This window comes from Zingiber officinale, chromosome 10B (assembly GCF_018446385.1).
Source record: "Zingiber officinale cultivar Zhangliang chromosome 10B, Zo_v1.1, whole genome shotgun sequence".
NCBI classification, from domain to species: Eukaryota; Viridiplantae; Streptophyta; class Magnoliopsida; order Zingiberales; family Zingiberaceae; genus Zingiber; species Zingiber officinale.
The window spans coordinates 12,204,712-12,228,804 of record NC_056005.1 but is presented as its reverse complement, the minus strand read 5'-3'; the positions used below and the strand labels follow the sequence as shown (position 1 = coordinate 12,228,804).

Genomic DNA, 24,093 nt, shown 5'->3' with positions numbered 1-24,093 from the left:
TCTTTCCCTCTCCTCATACAATCTCTTCACACCATCCTGTCGACCACACGACAGTAAGGGGTGCTGCCTCCGCTGGATCTTCCTCCACGACGGTGTGCTCTCCTCTCGTCAAGTTGCTAATTTAGTTCTTGTTCATTTTTTCGATCCATTCGCTTTTCCCCTTTAGACTTCAGATTTTCCATCATTTTCAGCGGTAAAAATCTCAACTTGTTTACATCTTTTTTCCCAGATCCTTAGATGGGAGCTCAACACAGCACGAGGCCGCACAATCTAGCTGTTGCAGATGCCGACGTTGACGGAGGAGATGGCCACGCGCACCTCCCGTGTCTGGTGGAGATGATGCCTTACGAGGAGGCCTGCCGCCTCGATCCCGAGCTCGAGACCTTTGACTCCACGCTCTAGCAGCGCACCGATTGTGTCATCTCCACCCTCACCGACGGCGTCCAGGTCCGGTCCCTCTCCCTCGATTCCCTTAGGGAGATCATCGGTTGCCTCCTTGAGATGAATAGGAGGTGGTCACGGTCATCCTTGATTGCAAGCGTGATGTGTGGAAGAACACCGAGCTCTTCGACCTCGTTGAGGATTACATCCAGAATAGCCTCCAAACTCTCAACTTCTACACTATCCTTGAAAAGTGCCTCACTAAAGCTCGCGACAACCAACTCATCCTCCAAGTTGCGCTACAGTGCTTCGCCGAGGAGGAGGAGGACCACAAAGGCGACAATGCGAGGAACTCTCGTACTCTGATGGAGCTGAGGCACTTCAAGGTGGCCGACGATCCCTTCACGGAAGAGTTCTTCAAGGCTTTCTGGTCCATCCACCACTAGCAGCTCCAGATGCTCGACAAAATGCATATGAGAAAGAATAATCTTGACAAGAAGCTCAAATCCATCAAGTCCTGGAGGAAAGTCTTGAGCATCATCTTCACGACCACATTGACCACCTTCTTGATCTGCTCAATAGTTGTCGCTGCCATAGCCGCCCCACCTGTTGCTGTAGTCGTGGCCGCAGCTGCAACCATCCCAATTGGATAGATGAGGAAGTGTATCGATTCGCTGCTCAAGGATTACCAGAATGCTTTGATTAATTAAAAAATATTTAAATGCGCATTATTCATTGACAATTTTTTTGTTAACATAGGGATGTCAGGTTTTAGTTGAGATCCAATTGTTTCTTTTTTTAAAAGGCATGAAGGGATGTTCAATCGAACTATCATATTATTAGAAGTAGGTATCGAGCCAGTGTAAGTCCATTTGCATGTCTAAATATCATTTTGTTTCTCATTCAGCCACCATATTTTATTATCATCTTTTTTATGCCAGATATGTATTTGATGATCAACCTCCAAAGCTGAAGAAACAAGAACTTGCCAAAAGGCTAGTCTTTACAGTTTTGTCATTGCCCCCTCCTTTTTTTTTGTTGTAAGATAATGATAATCTTTAAGCTTATTTTGTTCTTTAGATATTCAAAGAGGGAAGATGCAACTAACCATCTGAACACAACAATTGAGGTCATTGCTTGTGCATAACAAGTACCTTTATTGGGACTCTTTAGTGTGCTAGAATTTCTTTTGCTATCTTAGTTGGTTATATTTGCTGTTTGCAGACTTGTGATCTAGAGGGAATTGAAAAGTACAACAAAAGAACTGTCAAGGTAATCTTTGATATTGCTATTTTATTGGAAATTACCATGAGGATCTTATTGATTATATGCAATCAGCATGAAGTTAGCATGCTGATTATTTGTTTTCTTCATATGTAACATAGAGTTTCTTTAAATATATTTTGAACTTTCAAATTACTTTCTTGAAGAATTTGATTCCAGTAGTTGACTGTAGAGTTTTTTCACAAGTAACCAAGCAACATAATGAAGATTGTAAACATGACACAATTTTACTTTCTCTTGCAAACATTTCCTAAAGCCGCATGCAATTGCTTATAACAAAATGACTGAAAAACTGCTAAGGTTGCAATTCACTTAGTAATTTATGATAACATCTAATGTACATTTGATGGGGCTTCATTCAGTTCTAAAGACCATTACATCTCATGTGAATTTGTGCAGAATAAAAGTACTGGAGAGTTCAGCTTCTTGACATGTTTTATGAATTTTGTTGGCTCTATAGGTATGTTCTCCCAAGTGATTCTTGAAAAGAGATTTAACCATTTAATTCTTTTGTGTCATCTTTCATTTAATTCATGTGGGGCAATTCCTTAGCAACTGTGATTTTGTTAACCTTTTGGCAAATGCATCTTACTGTAAACTAGTGTGTGTGTGAAGATTTAAAGATCAACAAATATTTGTTCAGTCTAGAAAATGATGTTTACTGAGAATCTCATGGACTACCAGATCCTCAACTTCTTGATAGTTCTTGTGCTATTGCTCATGTTCTATTGTGGAACTTTTATACACAGTATACTTTTTCTTTATCTTGCAGTGAGAGTCTTCACCAGCATTTAGGAAAAATGCTCCAGTTAGTAGTATCTCACTGCTGCTTATTATCAATCCTAGTGGCTAGTTGCTTGGATGTAGATGCTCCTTTCGTCTCCTTACCTAAGTCAATCTATCTGGTATACCTGCAATCAACATGATGACACTCTAATATGGATTAGTTCTATTTTGTGCATAATCTAATTATCATTGGTGACTAGTCACTTAGGTGGAGAAGCTCTAGTTCTTAAACTCTAAATCATTTTTTTTCTCCTTGGCTCAAGCCACATCAAAAGGGTAGTTAAAAAAATTACAAGGGCAACAACTAAGCTGTAGCTCAGACACATTGTAGTACTTTCTCATCTTCAATTTGTTGCCCTTAATTCATGCTAAGTCATTATGGGTTCGGTCATTAGCATTGTGATAAATGACACAATATTAGGGCAAATAATTTTATCCCAAAAATCAGAGGCAAAAAAGGAGAAGAAAGATAATTAGATCAAAGAGCATCTTCAGCTAACATGCCCCTTCTCTTTGTTAGGAGATCACACTCCAATGGACAATGGTGCTACTAAAAAGCTTGTTGTCTGCCAAATCTCCTAAATTTCGGTGAGAACTCATCTCACCACTTATTGCTCGATTGGAGACATCTCTTACTTATCAGTTATTATTACTTTGTTTCAAAGCTTTCCAAAATGTCCAACTTTATATGCCTCACATATTACAAAAAATTGTAACATGTTATTTCTGCTCTCTGTGATGGAATTTGAAGTTTCAAAGGTATATTTATTCTGCTTATTGCTAATTGAATTACTGTATTTATTCTCATCCTTATTTTTCAGGTTCTTGAAGAGCTAAGACTCACTATGGATCAATTCATTGATTTGTGTATTCTCTCTGGATGTGATTGTTATGATAACATTAAAGGTAAACTTTCTTATGAGATATTGTACATTCAACAAGTTTAACATACAAGGCTAGTACTCTATTGCATACTGTTTACGAAATTTGATAACTAGTGTGTAACGACCACCCTTCTTACTACTACTACTCTCTAAGGATGACCGTTACTTAACTACTAACTCTACTTAACCGGTATGATTAAAAATCACATGGAAACCCTACCGAAAAATTCCGACAGAGTCTCCCCTGTTCCGGTGACCTTATTCAACAATACAGGCAATATATACTCAGCCACAAGCGGCTGGAACACATATCAATCAACCACACAGTATAATAAATCCAAAATAAAGAAAACAACACAAGAAACCATCACACAATATTACAATTCTTCTACTATGTCCTAATCATATCAAAATAACAAATACTATCTCAAATACTCCTAACATAGCAAAAGACAATAAAAACTAAACTAAAACTTCTTTCCTAGTCCCAAGGCTTCCATAGTCCTGGCATCACACATCCTTCGAACACCTCCTTGTCGCCTTCCTTTCTATATCTTTTCCTTTCCTGTATCTGCAGTAAGAGGAAGTGTAGTCTATAAGCAAAATTTGCTTAGTAAGCGCTATCTAACTCACAAAATCTCGATATGCATGAGGATATACTGAAATCTAAAACTGAATGCTCAAAAGGAAATCTACTCATGCTCATCTACTAGTGAAAGAAACATACTGAAAGGATAAACATGTAGAGTAAATCTATACAATCATGCTAGCATAAAGAACTAAGCTTACTGAATTCTAAACACCTTCTGAATCTTATTTCACTTGTTTAAAGACTTATTCTTTAAATACTTTATACTTATGTAAAACTTGCTTTACTTGTTCAAAACTTATACTTGTAATACTTTAAAAAAATAATCAACTTCTTCTTGGGCCCGACAACTGTGCTTTTACTTTTGTAACGACCCGACCCATTCGGTGGCCCATTTGGCGGCCCATTTGGCGACCCTATGGTCGTCGACCGTCGACCGTCGGCCGAGCCGTTACTACTAGGTTATCTAAACCTAGGGACAACTATGGGAGCCCAGCCCAAGGACAGAGAGTCCAGTACAGTGCCACTGATAAAAGTAAAATACTTGTTATCTTTTAATACTTCTATATAATGCCTCGGCATTTTCTTTAACACCTTGTGTGCCAAAATCCCTAAGGTCTTGACTTTGGGATCTACTTAAGGCCTTGACCTTTTTCTTTCTTTTCTTTATCTTTCTTATACTTGTTCAAGTAAAATACTAGCCTCTTCAAACATGCTATAACAGATTAAAACAAAGGAAAACAAATATGAAGTCTTTAGACATGCTATAGCAAAAATAAATCAAAGAAAGAAAAATCTGCATTCTTTAAAAGGAAAACTGCGTATACTTAGAGAGTAGGTATTCATGCTTGTTAAAATAGAGAAGAAACTAAAACTGCAATGCTAATAAACAGGGCTGATCATGTTTGTTAAAATAGCAAAGAAAACTAATACTATGTACTTAGATTCAAGGCTGTTCATGCCCTCTAAATAGCACAAAAAAGTCTAAACAGAAAATACTAAACATAGGGCTGTTCGTGCCCATTAATGGCACAAAAAGATCTAAACTTGTATGCTAAATATAAGGGTTGTTCCAACTAGTTAAGGAAGCATAAGAAACTAAATCTAAAACTGAAATCTTATACTTAGATACAAAGTTAACAAAAGGAAAACTAAAGAGAACTAAATCTGGAACTTGAGCACGAAGAGGAAAACTAAAACTACACGGTAAGAAAAACTAAATCTTATACTTGCTAAACTGCAAATTGAAAAGAACTAGATTGCTTTTAGGAATCTAAAATTCTACACTTCTATTTTCTTTCAACTGCTGCTCCCAAAACTATTGCCGTTCATGTCAATTGCTTAGCATGAACAAAACTAAAACCTACTATGTATCTCAACAGAAAACTAACTATGTACTTGGAGTAAGGGTTGTTCGTGCCACTACATAGTACAAAAGGGTCTAAACAGATGCTAAATATATATATGTATAGGGCTGTTCGTGCCCACTAACTAGCACCAAAAACTATGACCGAATTTAGCTAACTTGTTGAAGGAAAACTAAATTAACTAACCTGTTGAATTTATAACAAAAGGAATAAAACTTGCTGATTTGCAACCTAAGAAATCAACTTGCTTGCTATCAGAATTGAGAAGCCTAACTATTTGTCAAACCCAATGAAACCCCTTCTCATCTTCCTACAAGAACATCACGGCAGGGAAACAAAGGAAGTGAATGCTGTGCCAAATAGAATTTTACAGCATAAATCTGAAATCTGTAGAAACCAAAACATATGCCTAACAAACCAATTAATTCCTTTCCTTGAGATTCTCGGCAGCAGGTTTCACAAGAAATCAACCTCACGGCAACAAGCCCTAAACGGAAATCCCTATAGCAAAATTCGAAAACAAGGAAGAAACGAGAACCCGGAGCTACTCTACTGCAGGTGAGGAAGCGCTTACCTTCGTTTCCTTGACTCACAGCCGAAGGAGGAACCTTCTAGTGCTTCTAGGGTTCGGGCAACTTGAGATTTCTGGCCTCCTCTCGTGGTCACCGACCCTACTCGACGAAAGGATCACGACGGTGAAGAACCACCCCGAGTTAGCCACCCGCCGGGCGCCGGAATCGTGCCCTAGCCGCGGCTTGTTTCCGCTCGAGCTGCCTTTGTCGCGCGAGAGAGGAAGGGATCGGGAGGGAAAAGGATTAGGTTTAGGTCACGGGAAAATTAAGCCTTAAGTTTCTCTTTTTAATAACCCGATATTCTGTTAACTTCCTTAAATAAAATTTCCTACCTTTTCTAAACAGAACCGGTGGCTGGATCACTTGGTCAACCGGGATTTGACCGAGCCAAAGGCCGCAGGTTCAAATTCCCAGCCGAGCCTTTTATTCTCCTTTTATTCTGCTATTAACTATTTATTACTTAAATACAATTCGATCCTTATTTGATCAAGTAATAACTGCTAGCCCAGTTGGTTAGTCGGGTTTTGCTCGGGTCAGGGGTTGCCGGTTCAAGCCCCAGCTTGGACTTTTTTTTGTCGAAACTTCTTTCGTTTAGTAAAAATACCAAATGACCTCCAAAAATTACATAAAAATATTCTATAAATTTCTAAAAATCCCTAGAATTTTTCTAAAGCATTTCTAGATTTTAATAAGGTCTTTTAGGACTCCAAATCATGAAATTTGGGGTGTTACATAGTGTTCATTTAAATCTCTAGTATGATAATGCTTGTGTAGTTGAATATGGTGTCAGTGTTGCAACTGTTCCATGTCTATGTTTCTTGGACTTGATATAGTGTTCAACACGAGTATGATCGCAATCTCTGACATGACTATTTTTACAAATTGTACATGTGTTCAATATGATTAGTGATTGTTCACTCTTAGTGTCACTATTTGAGTGCCAATATCCAAGTATCTATATCCAACATAGATTGGGGCAGTTATTTCACGCTTTTAAAATTTCTATTTTTTTAAATGTTTGGTTGAAGGAAAAAAAAACTCTTTTTCTGCATTTGATGTTTCATGAAATAAATTATATACATACCTTTGCCCAATATCTCATTCTTGCATTTATATCATGAGCAGAATTGGCTGACATTTCCCTTATTAAATGTCTCTCTTTGTTCTCATCTTTTGCTTTGATATGTCAATACCTAATATACATCTATGTGTTATCTTGCTGATTGAACATTTTGTAAATTTAGTTATAAGTAAAGTTATGGTGTCCTTATAATTTTATTTTTGTTTTGTCTATTAAACTTTGGCTCTGGGAAATAAGCTCGTCGTATAGTGATTCGGCTGAGTTAGTAGATGGATTCTGTAGCATGTTGACTGGAATTATGAGCATGTTTGGTATATAAAGACATTTTTCCAGGAACAAAGCATATATCAAATTCATTGTCTGTTTTCAACATTTGTCTAGACAAGTTCTTGTCATTTTGTCAATCCTGCCTATAACTCAGCAAGATCGCATCCTAAATTGATATTTGAATAGCTGATTTGTTATGACCTCCTGTAGGCTCCAAGTTTAGATGCATTTTTTGTAGGTTTTGATGATTTCTTATTGCCGCCACGAGTATCTTTTAAGAATGTCCTCGACTAATTATTTATAAACTCAATGGTAAGGTCAATGAAATTCATTGATTGAATATAAACTTATTCTGCGAATTTAAAGCTACGTTCATAAGTTTTCCAATGGAAGTTACCAAGACAACTCTAAGTTGGTTAAATTGCTTGTATTGCATAAGTTTGTATTGTATAAGTTTTATTTCTTAGAGACTATAAGTTTGTATTGAATAAGTTTTTTCTCTTCCGTTTTGCAGACATTGAGTGTTGTCCTGGAATTCTGGAAATCCTTCTCTCATGTCTAGATATTAGAGCTATGCGAAATTTATTCTCTAGTTACAGTTCATGCAGTACTTACTACAATTCTCTTTTTTCTTATATTTTATATTTTTCTTTGATAAGTTTTGTTTAATTTTTCTCGTACAGGTACGTAACTCAAGCAATTCGTGAGGCTTGAGATTTTCAATGCAAGGAGTTGTTGGACCGTGAGATTCGATAGAGGGGGGGGGTGAATATCGATAAACAAAATCGTTCGAAAAGAGTTATGCGCAGCGGAAATAAAAGGACAATGCTAACACAAGCTGGTTTTACTTGGTTCGGAGCCTGTGTCGACTCCTACTCCAAGGCCCGCAGACAAGGGTGCTTTCGATGGGCAATTACTAGCAGTTCGAAAATTGTTACAAATTAAAGTACAGGAATGCTAATGGAAATAAAGTAAATACCGACAAAAATTTAACCAAAAAAAAAAGGAGCGTGTTGTCAGAGCTTTGTTAGCGTCGCAGGAGCGCAGAGCAGCAGAGCAAGCAGTAGAAGACTTTCTTTCAGTTGTGTTTTAAAGCTCCCCTCTGACCCTCCTTTTATATGAGGCTCGGGGCGCTCCGAATCCCTTCCGGGCGCCCTGGTGAGACGTGGCAGGTCCAACCAACGAGCTCCACGTGGCGACGCGCGATCTGGATAAAATTCTCCTCCCGGGCGCCCGGATCCCTTCTGGGCGCTCGGACCTCCGGGCGCCCGGACCTCCGGGCGCCCGGATCCCTTTCTCCAGAAGACAGCTTTCCTGTAAGACAAGGTTAGTCCGAGGCAAATAGATAAGGTATATCCTGCAAAACAAAGTGTTAGCACAGTTTATATGTTCAATATAAAGGTATGACTTAGATTCCGTCTTTTCGAGACTAGAATCTAGTCACGATCTCGACTTAGATATCTGAAATGGATCTAAGCCGGATCGACGCCTAATATTTCCTTCCCGGGAACGCGTCCTCACAGTCACTCCCCTCCAGTGACTTACCTTACTTACCTGCCAGACGTTCGGTCAGCCCTTCGACCCGTCTGGACTTCTCGCCAAGCGTCTGGTCAGCCCGTCGACCCGCTTGGACTTCTCGCCAGCTATCCGGTCAGCCTGTCGACCTAGCTAGACTTCTCGCCAAGCGTCCTGTCAGCCCGTTGACCCGCTTGGACTTCTCGCCAAGCGTCCGGTCAGCCCGTCGACCCCCTTGGACTTCTCGCCAACTATCCGGTCAGCTCGTTGACCTAGCTGGACTTCTCCTGCACACTCGGTCAGAGTGTTAGATCACAACAAACCTAACTTAACCTGATTTGTCATTCATCAAAACCTGAGTTAGACCGTTAGTGCTAACCGCACCAACAATCTCCCCCATTTTGATGGAACGACAACCTGGTTAAATTAGTAAAAATATGCGAGTAAAGAAGTTTAAACAGTTTGTTCTAGTATGAGGTTTAAGTTAGTTTTTAATTTTATTTTGTTTTTCTAACTTAACCACCTATCCCTCCCCCTTTGGCATTTATCAAATAAGGAAGACAAATTAACCATTCAACAATACAGAATGCATAAAAAATTGTAGGAAATGATGTTAGGTTAACTTGGGGGAGTAATTTAGCTTTTGTTTCTTAACTTTAGTAAAATAACTAAGTTTTGAAAAATAACTTAGTATAGTTTGAGTAAAAATAATTTTTGCAATATTAAATGGGTTTGCAAACTCAAAGAGTAAAAGCTAGTTTTAAAGTATACGTCTAATTTTCAAACATAAGTATCCAAGTTTCAAGAAATTGAATTTTCAAAATAAGTTTCAACTTGGAATTCTTTACAAACATGAGTTTTTCAAAATCAAAGTTTCAAAATTAAGTTTGAGAATCTACTTAAATTTATTTTTCAAGTCTAAGTTTGTAAAATCCAGATTTTCAAAACCTTAGTTTATAAAATCCAATTTAAAAACTTAGTTTTATAAAAGCTAGTTTTTTAAAAATAGATTTATCAAGTTAGATTTCTAAAGATCAGGTTTTAGAAAATTTTTAAGAAAAGACTATAAATTAAGAAAATTTTTATAATAGATTGATTTAATCCTCCCCCTAAACCTGACATTTAAAATAAAGCTTTTGAAAATATTTGCTAAGAATATTTAATATAATATTTTCAAAGTAATTTTTTTTTAAATAAATTGAGGTAGAATTTTCTAAAGAGATTTATTTTAAAGAGAAAAAAAATGACATTTAAGGGGATAAAAAAAAAACCTCCCCCTGAATTTGATACTGCTTTAATTTATTAATCTTCTTTATTATATTATCCCCCTTAATATAATTCTAAAGTTTGAGTGTGTTAAATTTTAAAACCCTAACACATTTATCTACCTAAGTGTTCTAGGGGATTTAGTAACACATGATTATCTCTGTATCCTTGGTATAACTATTTCTTTGAGTTTGATAAATTCAATAATTAATTTTAAATTCAGGTGCTTAACTTTAGTTTAATGTTAAATAAGATAAGAATTTATTAATTCAATAACAGTTAACCATTATCAATAATTTATTGATTAGTTTTTACTTGATTTAATAATTTAATACTCAGTGAAATAATTTAAATTTCGTATTAATTGATTAAGTTGGTCAATGAAAGTGTTAGTTATAATTATTATTATTGTAACGACCCAATTTTCCCTATTTCGAGTTCTAAAAGTCCTTATAAAAATCTAGAAATGCTTTAGAAAAATTCTAGAGATTTTTAGGAATTTTTAGAGTATTTGTACGTAATTTTTGGAGTTCGTTTGGTATTTTTACTGAACGAAAGAAGTTTCGACAAAAAATGTCCAAGCCGAGATTTGAACCGTGAACCTCGGGTGAAGCAGAGGTTCGCTTAACCAACAGACCAGCCGCGGGTTTGTTAATAAAACCCGAATCAAGTTGTATTTAAGCAGGAGTAGTTAATAGAAATATTGGAGTTATAAAGGGAGAACTTAGGGCTTGATTAGCCGTGACCTAAAACTCCCGAACCTCTCTTCTCTCCTCTCACGCTCGCGACGGCGCGCAGCTGTGCTCTCGGGCGAAAGAGGCGACGGAACTAGGGATCGTCTCCGGCGCCGGCCAGGGTTTCCGAGAGGTTTCCTTCACCTCCTTGAGGCCGGCTCGTCGAGGGGAGCACGCGGGCACAGAAGGATCGCCGGATTTGAAGCTTCATCCGAACCCTAGATTTCTCCCTTCCGGTTGTAAGTCCTAAAAGCAAGGGTGAGTTGCTACTCACCTGCAGTAGGAGTTGTTCCGAGCTTTGTTTTCTCCTTCTTTGCTTTGAAACATGCTGTACAGAGATTTGAGTTTGCTAAGAGTTTTGATTCCTTTCTTTGTTTCCGGAAGGCTGTATAAATCGGGATTCCTAGAGCAATAAGGGTAGTTCTTGAATCTTTAGTTCGACCTTTATTTCCTGTAAAATGTGAGGCTTTTGAAGTTCTGCCGCAGCATGTTTTGCCCTAAAAGTTCTCTGTTGCTTTATGAAAGTCTCGGTGGTGAACATGTTTACATGGAATTTTAGTTTCAGTAGGTTTCAAATTTATTGTAGTTAGATTTCTCTTGTTAAAACATGCTGTTCGGAATTTAGTGTTGTAGTTTAGTTAATTTTGGCTTTCTCTTGTCATTGCTGCCGTAGCTAGCTTAAGAGAATTCAGATGTGGATCCAAATCCTTTTGTTCATGAATTCTTGTGGGCATGATCAGTAAATTAGAAGGGTTACAGATTTCAGATTCCTGTTGTTGGGCAAGGAACAAGAAAGAGTTTAGTTTTCTTTTAAAGCATATAGTTTGATTTTGTAGTCTACTGCAGAATGGTATGTTATGTTACAATACATGAAGAACAGTTATGTTTTCCTAGTTTTCAGTAGCAAATCTTTGTTTAGTTGCAAGGTGTGTACAATGCCACAATGTGGGTGAAGATGCCGTGGGATACTTGATTGTAGTTTAGTTCTTAAAGTATGTAATTAAAGGTACTGCAGATTTTTGGTTAGTAATATAGCACAGTTTTTGTTAAGCATGATAGGGCAGAATGTTATGTGGAATTTAGTAACATAGTATGCAGATTTTGTTAAGCTTATAATATGCAGAATTTAGTAGTATAGTGCAGAATTTTAGTATAGTTAGATCTCTTTGTATGCTTAAGTTGTTTTACTTTCATAGCATGCTTAAGTTGTTCTAGTTTCCTAATTGCTAATGGAATAACATGAGCAGTTCTATTTTTATAGCATGCAGATTTTTATAAGTAAAGTATGCAGATTTTTAATAAGCAGATTTTCATAAGTATTGCATGCAGATTTTAGATAAGCTTAGTATGCAGATTTTGATAAACTTAAGATGCAGATTTTTATTAAGCTTTACATGCAGATTTATGTTAAGCTTTGTATACAGATTTTCAGTACGTAGAGTGTGTTCTAGTGCACCCCAAGTGCTTGATAAAATGCTTAGCTCAATATAATGCTACAGTAGGCATTTTAATAGCTCAATTAATGTAGTAGAAGCATTTAAAATAACTTATTTAGTCTTGCTTCAGCTTATATGGGACTACGGTCCAATGGGTGGGCTCCCACAGTCGCCTCTAGGTTCAGATAACCTAGTTCTAGGTTCAGATAACCTAGTTAAAGCAAGGTAAGAAATTAAGCTATGAAATCAGTATTTTATTTTCAGCAGTGGCACTGTACTAGATTAGATATCCATTGGGTTGGGCTCCCACAGTCGTCCCTAGGTTTAGATAACCTAGCAAACCCTACTAGACTCGGAACTTGCAATCCCGGGTTTAGTTAGGGATGCGCGCACAGCAAGTACAGTTGCCGGGCCCATCAGCAGCATGATTATTATTTTAATCTATTATGTAAATAGTTTTCAAAACTTCACAAATTAGTTATGTGAATACAAGTTAGACTCAGTTTAGCATTAATTAGTTTAGCTAGATATCAATTCAGTTTCTTATTGATACACATGATAGTTCTATGATTAGCTATACATGTTTAGTATTTCAGTTAGTATGATTCCTTTATTGGTTTATGAGCATGATTAGCTATACATGTTTAGTATTTCAGTTAGTTAGATTTCTTTGCTATTTATGAGCATGATTATCTTTACATGTTAGCTTTTCAGTTAGTTTCTTTGCTATTTATGAGCATGAGTAGCTTTACATGTTAGCATTCAGTTTTAGCATGTTTTTATTTATATACATGCATATCGAGTTTTTGTGAGTAGAATAGTGCTCACTAAGCTTTTAGGTTATAGATACTATTTTCCTCCTACTGCAGATAAAGGAAAAAGCTAAAGTATAAGGAAGAAGACGACAAGGAGATGCTGTGACGGTGTGTGATGTGTGGACTATGGAGATCCTTGAGATTTAGCTAAAGAACTCACTTAGTTTAAGAATTTGTTTAGCTTAATTTCTTATTAAGTTGATAAGAAAATTTTGTAGTAGGAAGTTATGTTTCCGCTTTTCATTACTTACATGATTTGATTTATTAAACTGCGTAGTTGTGACAATATATGTTCCAGCCGCCTGTGGCTGAGTATACTCTGTATATATTTACGGATATGGTCACCGGTACAGGGGAGACTCTGCCGAAATTTTTCGGTAGGGTTTCCATGTGATATTTTTATCATACCGGTTAAGTAGAGTTAGTAGTCAAGTAACGGTCATCCTTAGAGTGTAGTAGTAGTAAGAAAGGTGGTCGTTACAATTATTTTTTATTTACTTCCTTTCAAGTAGGATTAATGTAGTTTGAAGTTAGCATGAAGTTAAAGTTATTAAACATAATTAAGTAAGGTTTAATTCAAGTTAATTTTAGTTCTCAACTAAAGCTAGACTTAAACAATTAAGTTATACATAATTAGGTTGAAAGTTTTAAGTTTTTAAGATAGGTGTCTAAGTTTTGAATAAATTTAAAAAGATTTAGTATTATTATTATTATTATTTATTTATTATTTATTATTTTTTTAAAAGGGATTTCTAATGGGATTTCTAAAACAGTGTTTAAAAGGAATTTAAAATGATTTTTATAATATGTTTCATGGCAATTAACATGATTCAGTTTAGATTTAAATTAATATTAATGGTTAATTTAAGTTAAATTTTTTTTTTAACTTTAATTATAATTTCAATATTACGTTTTAATTTAAGTTTTAATTTTCAATTAAGTTAAATTAAAAAAATAATTTTAAGATTAAAATAATGTTTAAAAATAAGTTTAAAGTCTAAAAAATAATTTTTAAAGTGAAAAAAAAAATTTATTATTAAAGTGAAAATTATGAAAATAATTGATACCATTTTTTTTTAAGTTAACAAAATTTTATTAAAGTGAAAAATAATATTTAAAAGAATTTTTCAAAATGATTTAAAGTTTTTTTTTTAAAAAAACATTTAAAAGGATAAAAATAAAAATTTTTTAAAGGATTTTAAAAATAATTTAAAATAATTTTTAACTTAAAATAATTTTTCAAATAATTTTTTTTAATTTAAAATAATTTTTAAAAGAATTTTAAATAATTTTTTAAAAGATTTTTTAAAATGATTTTTAAAGATTTTTAAAATAATTTTTAAAAGTCTTTTTAAAATGTTTTTTTTCTTTTTTTTTTAAAGTTTTTAAAATAATTTTTTAAAGAGTTTTTAAGATGATTTTAAAAGTTTTAAAATAATTTTTAAAATTCTTTTTAAAATGATTTTTAAAAGTTTTAAAAATAATTTTTTAAAATACTTTTTAAAATTAATTTTTAAAGAATTTTTAAAATAATTTTTAAACAATTTTTAAACAATTTTTAAAATAATTTTTAAAATAGTTTTAAAATAATTTTTAAAATAGTTTTAAAAGAATTTTTAAAATAGTTTTTAAAGAATTTTTAAAATAATTTTAAAATAATTTTTAAAATAATTTTTAAAGAATTTTTAAAATATTTTTAAAGATTTTTTTAAAATAGTTTTTAAAGAATTTTTTAAAATAGTTTCAAAAGTATTTTAAAATAATTTTTAAAATGATTTTTAAAGAATTGTTAAAATGATTTTTAAATAATTTTTAAAATGATTTTTAAATAATTTTTAAAATATTTTTTAAAAAAATTTTAAAATAATTTTAAAGAATTTTTAAAATAGTTTAAAAAGTATTTTAAAATAATTTTTAAAGAATTTTTAAAATGATTTTAAAAGAATTTTTAAAATGATTTTTAATTTTTTTTAAGAATAATTATTTAAAGAAATTTTAAAATAGTTTTTAAAGAATTTTTAAAATAATTTTTAAAATGATTTTTAAAGAATTTTTAAAATAATTTTTTTAAAAGAATTTTTAAAATAATTTTTTAAAGAAGTTTCAAAATAATATTTTAAATAATTTTTTTAACAATTTTTAAAATATTTTTTAAAGAATTTTTAAAATTATTTTTAAAATAGGTTTTAAAGAATTTTTGAAATAATTTTTAAAAGGATTTTTAAAGAATTTTTAAAATAATTTTTTTAAAGAATTTTTAAAATAGTTTTTTTTTAAAGAATTTTTAAAATAATTTTTTAAACTAATTTTTTAAATATTTTTTTTTTGGTTTAAAAAAAAATTAAGTTTAATTTTAATTTAATTTAATTTTCATTTTAATTTTAATTTAATTTAATTTAATTTAATTTTAATTTTAATTTTAATTTAATTAATTTTAATTTTAATTTTAATTTAATTTAATTTAATTTTAATTTAATTTTAATTTTAATTTTAATTTAATTTTAATTTTTATTTAATTTAATTTAATTTAATTTAATTTTAATTTTAATTTTAATTTAAGTCCTTAGTCATCTCACCCAATCTATATTTTCAATCAGGAAATCCTATAATTTTGTGAGATGAATTAGGTTCAATTTTAGGGTTTGTTTTTAACTTGTGTTAGATTCAGGTTTAACTTTGGGTTCAACAAATAGCCGTTCTCTGGATAAACTTCTGGGCTATGGTGAGTCACCTGGACATCATTAGAGTAACCATGCCTTCGAGGTTTTCCAAATAGTCCTATCCACTGAACTTAATACAAAACCTTGGTCTAACTAGTTAGGATCCGTAAGGGGTAGCTTTGGCTAGTTCCACTTAGGCAAATGCACCAGGTTGAAGCTATATATTCCTAGACATGCATAGACTAAGCTTCCCTAACGTACTATCATCCAAAACTTCACCAGTACCGTGGGTCAAGTTAAACTTGGTTCCTTTCTACTTAGTCCTTGTTACCCTACCGGGTATGTTGGTTTGAGTTACCCTGTCGGGTAGGTTAGTTTTGGAGGTGCCAGCTATTTTAGAGCCTCCCCCTGAATTATTGGCCTTAATTTTATTTTAAGATTCTTGTATAATTAGAGTTGGTTTTAGTTAAGTTTTAATTAAATTTAAGTTTTTAATTTTGAATTAATTAAATTGGTTAAATTATCTTTTTTTAAAAGGGTATATTTAATATTTAAATTTTATTTCAATTTCAATTTTATTGGGTTAATTGAATTATCTTTCTTTAATAGCTTATTTTTAAAGTTTAAATTTTTATTTATTTTTAAATTTGAATTAATTAGATTATATTTTTTAAAGGTTTATCTTTTAGTCTTTTATTAGCTGTTAATTTTAAATTTTCCAAATTATCTTTGTTTAATATGTTATCTTTAATATTTAATTTTAAATTTGTTAAATTTATTTTTGTTTTTTATCAGAGTGTTTGGGTTTATCCTTATATTTTCTTTATCTTTTAAGTTGATATAATCAGTGAAATTTATTAGATAAGTTTTATCTTTAATATTTAATTTTTTGTTAATTAGATTATCTGATAAGACTTTCTAGATTAATATTGTCTAGATTAAATAATTTATTAATTTTATCTAGATCAATATTGACATTGTCATCCTTTTTGTTTGAATTTTCAAGTTTGTTTAGGTTTAAATTCGAATTTTTAGATTTATTAATTATTTTCAGATTTTCTGTATTTTCTAAATTAATTATATTTGTTTTATCAGAAAATATCCTAGGGATATTTTTGCAAGTAATGTCATGTACACTATTTTCACATATACTTTCAGACATATCCAAATTAACATGCATATATTTTAAACTTTTACTAGCAAAGGTGTTTTGGTAAATATTACTAACCTTGAACGCAACCCCTAATTCAGCAGGCTTCTCCGTTGGATCTGACTCGAGTCCGGATTCGACTTTAACTTGATCTTCTAGCTCCATTGGCGTCTTGTGAAGCTTATCAACTGAGTCCACAGCTCATATGCATTCTTATATTTTTCTAGTCTGCATAAGATATTGTTAGGTAAAATATTACAAATAATTTTACTTACATTTTTATTCAATTCCGAGTCCTGAGAAGGTTTCCTCAATATTAGCACATAATCAAAATCTAAGCTTCCTAAGAAGCATTCCATTAATCGCTTCCAGTAGTTGAAATCTTGATTATATGGTGGTGGTTCATGAGGGTTCCGTCCTTCTAGAAGAGTCATTATTCTTGCACACAGAGAAACAAACAAAAAAAATCCTAAGACTTAGTCTTGGATTAGCAGTGCTAGAAAAAATAATATTTCACTATTTTCGAAAAAATAATAAAATATTATTAAAATATTAATAAAAAATATTATTTCAAATTTTTGAAAATGTAAGAAGAGATGGCGATGTATTTTTCAAAAACAGTTTTGGAGGGAAAAAACAAAAGGCGTAAGGTTTTATTTTAAAGACAAACGATATCTAATTTTTCTTTCAAAAAGTCCCCCCTTTGCCTGATTGGTGGTTGCATCAAATCAGAGCGGTACCTGCTCTAATACCACTTGTTGGACCGTGAGATTCGATAGAGGGGGGGTGAATATCGATAAACAAAATCGTTCGAAAAGAGTTACGCGCAGCGGAAATAAAAGGACAATGCTAACACAAGCTGGTTTTACTTGGTTCGGAGCCTGTGTCGACTCCTACTCCAAGGCCTACACACAAGGGTGCTTTCGATGGGCAATTACTAGCAGTTCGAAAATTGTTACAAATTAAAGTACAGGAATGCTAATGGAAATAAAGTAAATACCGAAAAGAATTTAACCAAAAAAAAAAGGAGCGTGTTGTCGGAGCTTTGTTAGCGTCGCAGGAGCGCAGAGTAGCAGAGCAAGCAGTAGAAGACTTTCTTTCAGTTGTGTTTTGAAGCTCTCCTCTGACCCTCCTTTTATATGAGGGTCAGGGCGCCCCGGATCCCTTCCAAGCGCCCTGGTGAGACGTGGCAGGTCCAACCAACGAGCTCCACGTGGCGACGCGCGATCTGGATAAAATTCACCTCCCGGGCACCCGGATCCCCTCCGGGCGCCCGGACCACCTTTCTCTAAAAGACAGCTTTCCGGCAAGACAAGGTTAGTCCGAGGCAAATAGATAAGGTATATCCTACAAAACAAAGTGTTAGCACAGTTTATAGGTTTAATATAAAAAGTATGACTTAGATTCCGTCTTTCCGAGACCGGAATCTAGTCACAATCTCGACTTAGATATCCGAAATGGATCTAAGCCAGATCGACGCACAATTTGAATTTTACATGTAATCCTCACTCATAAAAAATTTTGTTTTCACTCCCTACATGTAAAGTTTTATTTGCTTCAACTCCCTCATGCAAATATTGTAACCTAATTGCCCCTCAGATTTTTTAGGTATAAAAGGTCCAAAAATGAGTATAATCCCTCTTAAATTCAACACTTTACATTAGAATCGAGTATATCTTTTATTAAATTGAGCATATTTTTTTTCCTGTTTTAATATAATTCCTCCTAATTTAGCACCATATAAAAAAAATCTAGTATATTTTCTATCCAATTAAGTATCATTTAAAGAAAATCTAGTATATTTTCTATCCAAATGAGTATCATTTAAAGAAAATCTAGTATATTCGAATATATTTTCTATTAAAATTGTACTTCATATTTTTTAAGTATAAATAGTCTAAAAATGAGTATAATTCCTATTAAATTCAGCATTTTAAACTGGAATCGAGTATATTTTCTATTAAATTGAGTATAACTTTTTTCCTATTTAATATAATTCCTCCTAAATTCAGTACCATTTGAAAAAAAATCTAATATATTTTTCATCCAATTGAGTATCATTTAAAGAAAATCTAGTATATTTTACATCCAATTGAGTACCATTTAAAGAAAATCTAATATATTTTCCATCTAATTGAGGTGGAAAAAGAATCGTACTCAATTTGAAAGAAAATATACTAGATTCTAGTTTAATGTACTGAATTTAAGAGGATTTATACTCATTTTTAGACTTTTTATACTTAAAATATCAAGGACAATTAGGTAAGTATATTAGACTAAGGAGTGAAAAATAAAATTTTTTCCAATGGGGAGTACATGTAAAGTTGTGTTTGTCAATAGAGACTACATGTAAATTTTCCCTTAAAATAGACACATATATAGATTCCAAATCCTAATACATAAAAAAAAAAAAAGGGAAAAAATCTAATATATATATATATATCTCAATTCCTAACTTGTAAAGAAAGAAAAGAGATCCTAATAGAAAAAAAATCTCAAAATCTAAAAAAAAAAAATTTAAACATACTCAAAATCTAAAAATAGAAATTATCAAAATATCCTAAACAAAAAAAAATTCAAAAATTACAAAAAAGAATAATTTCCTAAAAATAGTAAAAAAGATTTAACGAATCCTTCTCATCAGTTGTCTTGGGTTGAAAATAACTTATCCTCAAGTTTAGAGTAGTATCAAGTGGTTGCCCAAGAAGAAAACCCTCTAGTATTAAATCGGCAAAATCTATTAATAGATGCTAGAGTTTGGGAATCCTCGATGATCCAAATATAATTTTATTTCCAAACTTGAGAAGTTAAAAATCAATTTTGCACATATCAATTCCATCCGTTGATATCTAAACATGTTTTACAATCACTATAACAAAAGTTACTTTTCGCAGGACATCATCAATAACACGTAGTTAAAGCGTGCCATTAATAATAGTTTTTACGGCACGTCCAATTATGTACGTTACGGATAGTATAATATTTATACAAATGATGATGTACAGAAAAAGTATGTTGTCAAAAAACTTTTCTACGTGCAAGTGTGTTGTTAAAATTTAATAGTAATGATGTGCGAAACACGCTGTTAATAATTATTATATATATATAAATGACGATGTGTAAAAATACACGCTACCAATAAATATTATAAAATTTTAATAATATGTAATATGCACCGTTAATAGTTTTCAAACGTTTTTAATGTTTTCCATCGAAACATCTTATGACCTCCCTAATTATTTTTCACCAAAACTTTTTATGCGAAAATCCTCCTGTAATTATTTTTCTGGCAAAGCTCCTCACTCCTGAGAACCAAACTCCTCATGCGTGAAAACCCTCACACGAACCTCTCACATGCCTAGCCTAAAATAACGCCCTCCTCATGCAACTCCCTCCATTGAAGTTTCTCTGCGCCAACCCTAAACTTCTCTGCCGAACATCTCCGCCATCCTCTCTTAGCTGAAGCCCTCTTCGTTGAAACCCTCTCAGTCGAAGACCTCCACTAAATTGAAGAACACCTGCTTCCTGCCCGTCGTTGATGAGCCTCCACCTCCTTCCAGGTACGCAACCTGCATAACCTTCATCTATCCAATTCGAGCTCATCTGCCACTATTCAATCTGTCGTTGTCGATTCCTTCTAGGTACTACTTTCTCCCCCTCAGTTCATGAAGATACAAGCTCATCTATCCAATTCGAGCTCATCTGCCACTATTCAATCTATCGTTATCGATTTTTTTCTATTGCTTATTGATTTTAGGAATCTCCCATAGAGGAGGATAAAGGAAGACAATGAAACGATATGCTGTTAGGGTTTTTAATATTCACCATCTTTTTTCGATTTAGGGATCCATCTCAGTTTAATCCTTCGACCTCTCTTTGCAGGTAAAGGCTCTTGCTTTTAGAATTTGTTTAAGTTTTTTTTGTGTGCTTGAGAAAACCAACAATGTTGCCTTGTGAAATTTTGTCAATCCTTGTTTTAACTTCGCTAGAACCAGGAAAACTGCTAGTGAATAATTTGTTAGTTAGTGGTGTATTCAAAAATGATAAAGAATGGTTTTTGGTATACTTTTCTGAAGAAACTTTCACCATATTAGTAACACTTTTCTTTCTCATTGGAGCAAAATGCATTGTAAAGTGCTTAAGTTCTAATTCTAATGTAAGGACTAGACTTATTTTTTTTCTTCTTAACATAATTGTTTCATCCATGTTATTGTTGCTTCCTCACTTTTTATTGTTTGCATAGAATAATTTTCTACTAATAATTCCTTGTTTTGTGTTTGGCTATACAACATTTTATTAGGAACCATTTGAGTGCTATAGCATATCAGATATGGAAGATGGCCTTGGTTTGAAAAGAAAACAACTTATTGCTATTGCTCTTCTTGCTGGCAATGACCATGATTTACATGGGGTTCCTAGGTTTGATGTTCATAGTGTTGTTTGCTTTGTATAGTTGTATTCTGATGATGCCATTTTGGATCGGTAGGTGCTAGATTGATGTTTGGCTTTGATTTACCTATGTAGATGGTGTTTATTTTTCTAAAAGTTAATTTCAACATGTTTTATAGATTTTTGTAGTGGGAACTTGGGTTTTTGATTAGTAATCACTCAAGCTTGATCTTACTCAGCTTCTATTCCTTCATTATTTTTTAATCATTTGTCTTTTCATGAAAGATTAATGCTCATAGAATATAAAAAAGAATGCTTAAGTCTTTAATCTAGAATGGTTCAATAGGTGATTGTTTCATATAACAAGGATCCAATTCCTATGACGCTGTACAAGTGGAGCCATTATTACACTCGAGGAAAATAGAATTGTACTTGATGATAAGTTGACTCAAGTGCCGAAAGATGCAACTTCTCTTATGCTCATTTGTACCATGACTATTTATGTTTCACTTATACTACTTTTCCAATTTTATCAAAGATGCGCTAGTCGATGAAACCCGGAAGCGAGAACTGGCATATGCCTTCATGCACATTTCAAAACCGGTTATATGGTAATTTCTAGTTCCCATTCTATCCAGACTGATAAATCTCTATGAACAAGTACAACTTTTGCTTCCATCCACTAGTGTTCTACAAATTTATAGTCTCATATGGCACGGTATCATCAGAATGTCCTTTCAGTAACTGTAGAACTATGAGGGAGTGAATATTGACTTATTTAATTTGAGTTAGGTTAATTATAGTTGATATGACAAGTTAATTGGGTGAGTTACATAACTTAGAGGATCTAGACAAGCAATGAAAGGAAGAATAAAAGAGAGGGAGAGCGTGGGTGAGAGCTATGACTGTTAGAGTGTATACTGAAAGTCTAAGCTTTTGTAAATATTTATTTTGAATAAAGAATTATATTTGGTCAAATTATCTACATTTGTTTGTAGTTGTTCAATTAATTTATATTGTAGATAACATAGTATGTGGTGTCACATATAGAAGATGATGTTATCAGTACTTTATAAATTATAAACAGTAGCTCACGATCAAAATGGAAAGGAACAAACCATTAGAAGATCGTAGTGTAATTAGGTATTAGTTTATCTTAACTATATAATTACACTAGTACACTTAGAGTGTATTGAGTAGGACCATCAGAGGTCGTTTCTTTTGTACTGACTTTATAAAGGAACAAGACCTCAGTTATTATGGAAGTGTGTACTCTTAATCCTAATATAATAACAAGCACATATATTTAATATTTATTTCTTTAATTTATCAATGGGTGAGATTTAGTTCAATAAATCAATAAACTCGATAAGTTGGGAAATGATATCACTTATAGTGTGTGTTGTTGATTATAGAAGGAAATTGTGTCCTAGTGATCTAGGTTGATAATGTCCCCAAGAAGAGCTCATAAAGATTGTCATGTTAAACCCTGCAGATGGAGTTAGTCCGACATGACGATAACGTTGAGTGATACTATTCTTGGACTAAGATATTAATTAAATGAGTTGTCAGTAACTCACTTAATTAGTGGACATTCGATATCTTAAACACAGCGAGAATAACACATTCATAATAAGAAGGAGCCCAAAAAAATGTAATTTGGGATTGGTGCGGTAGTTCAATAATAGTTCTCTAGTGGAATGAATTATTATTGAAAAATTAAGTTGTGTGTTCGGGGTGAACACGGGATGCTTAATTTTATTGGGAGACCAAAACCAATTCCTCCTCTCGGTCCCTATCGTAGCCTCTTATTTATAGAGTACTATACCCGTCTATACCCACCTTCATACCCATGTTGTAGGGGCCGACCAAGCTAGCTTATGGATCAAGCTAGGGCCAGCCAAGCCTTGGTCCATGGGTGGCCGACCCTAGCTTGAACCCAAGCTTAGGTGGCCGGCCCTATTAAATTAAAAAAGAATTTTAATTTTAAAATTTTCTTATGTGAAAGATATAATTTATTGGAGAGATTAAAAATTAAAATATCTCTTTTATAATGTTCTACAAAAGATTAAAGAAAGAGATTAAATCTCTTTCCTTATTTGTAGATTGGAAAGATATTTTATTTTTCTCCTTTGTAAATTATTCACATGATGAAAATTAAAATTATAGAGATTTCTTTTTATCAACCATGAAGGGATTTTAAAGGGAAATTTTATTTTTTAAAATTTTCGAAAACAAATAAGGAATTTTAATTGTTGATTGAAAGTTGCCTTGTTTGCTCTCCATGAGGTGGCCGCCCATGATATGATTAATTAGGAAATTTTATTTAATTTTTATTAATTAATTCATGTCAAGAAAAGTTAAGGAAATTTTATTGTAATTAAATTTCCTTATTTGCCAAAGCTAAGGATTATAAAAGAGGGGGTTTTGGGAGCCTTCAAGGTGAACAACCTCTATTATTTTCTCCCTCTTTTCTTCCTTGGTGTGGCCGGCTCATCCCTTTCTCTTCTCTCCATCCTTGTGGCCGAAACTTTCTTTCCTCTTGGAGATCAAGTGGTGGCCGGTTTCTAGCTTGGAGAAGAAGGAGAGAAAGCTTGCATCCCTTGGAGCATTGGTGGTGTTTTCTCTTCATCCTTGGAGGTGTTCTTTTTGTGGCCGAACCTTGCAAGGAGGAGAAGAAGGTGCTTTGGTGGTTTCTCATCTCGGAAGATCGTTGCTCATACAACGTCCGAGGTTAGAAGAGGAATACGGTAAAAGACCTAGAGGTTTTTGTTTGCAAAAGAAAAGGTATACTAGTATTTAATTTCCGCATCATACTAGTTTTATTCCTTTGTAAAAATATCAAATACAAGAGGCATACGATTCTAGTATTTCGAATTTATTTTCGATGTTGTGTTCTTTTATTTTTCTTTTCCTT

General features: G+C 33.0%; 1 pseudogene; it reads left to right on the top strand.

Moving 5' to 3' along the window:
- The first annotated feature begins 237 nt into the window (after positions 1 to 237).
- LOC122028943 lies at positions 238 to 1,091 on the top strand (annotated as a pseudogene).
- Positions 1,092 to 24,093: the final 23,002 nt, after the last annotated feature.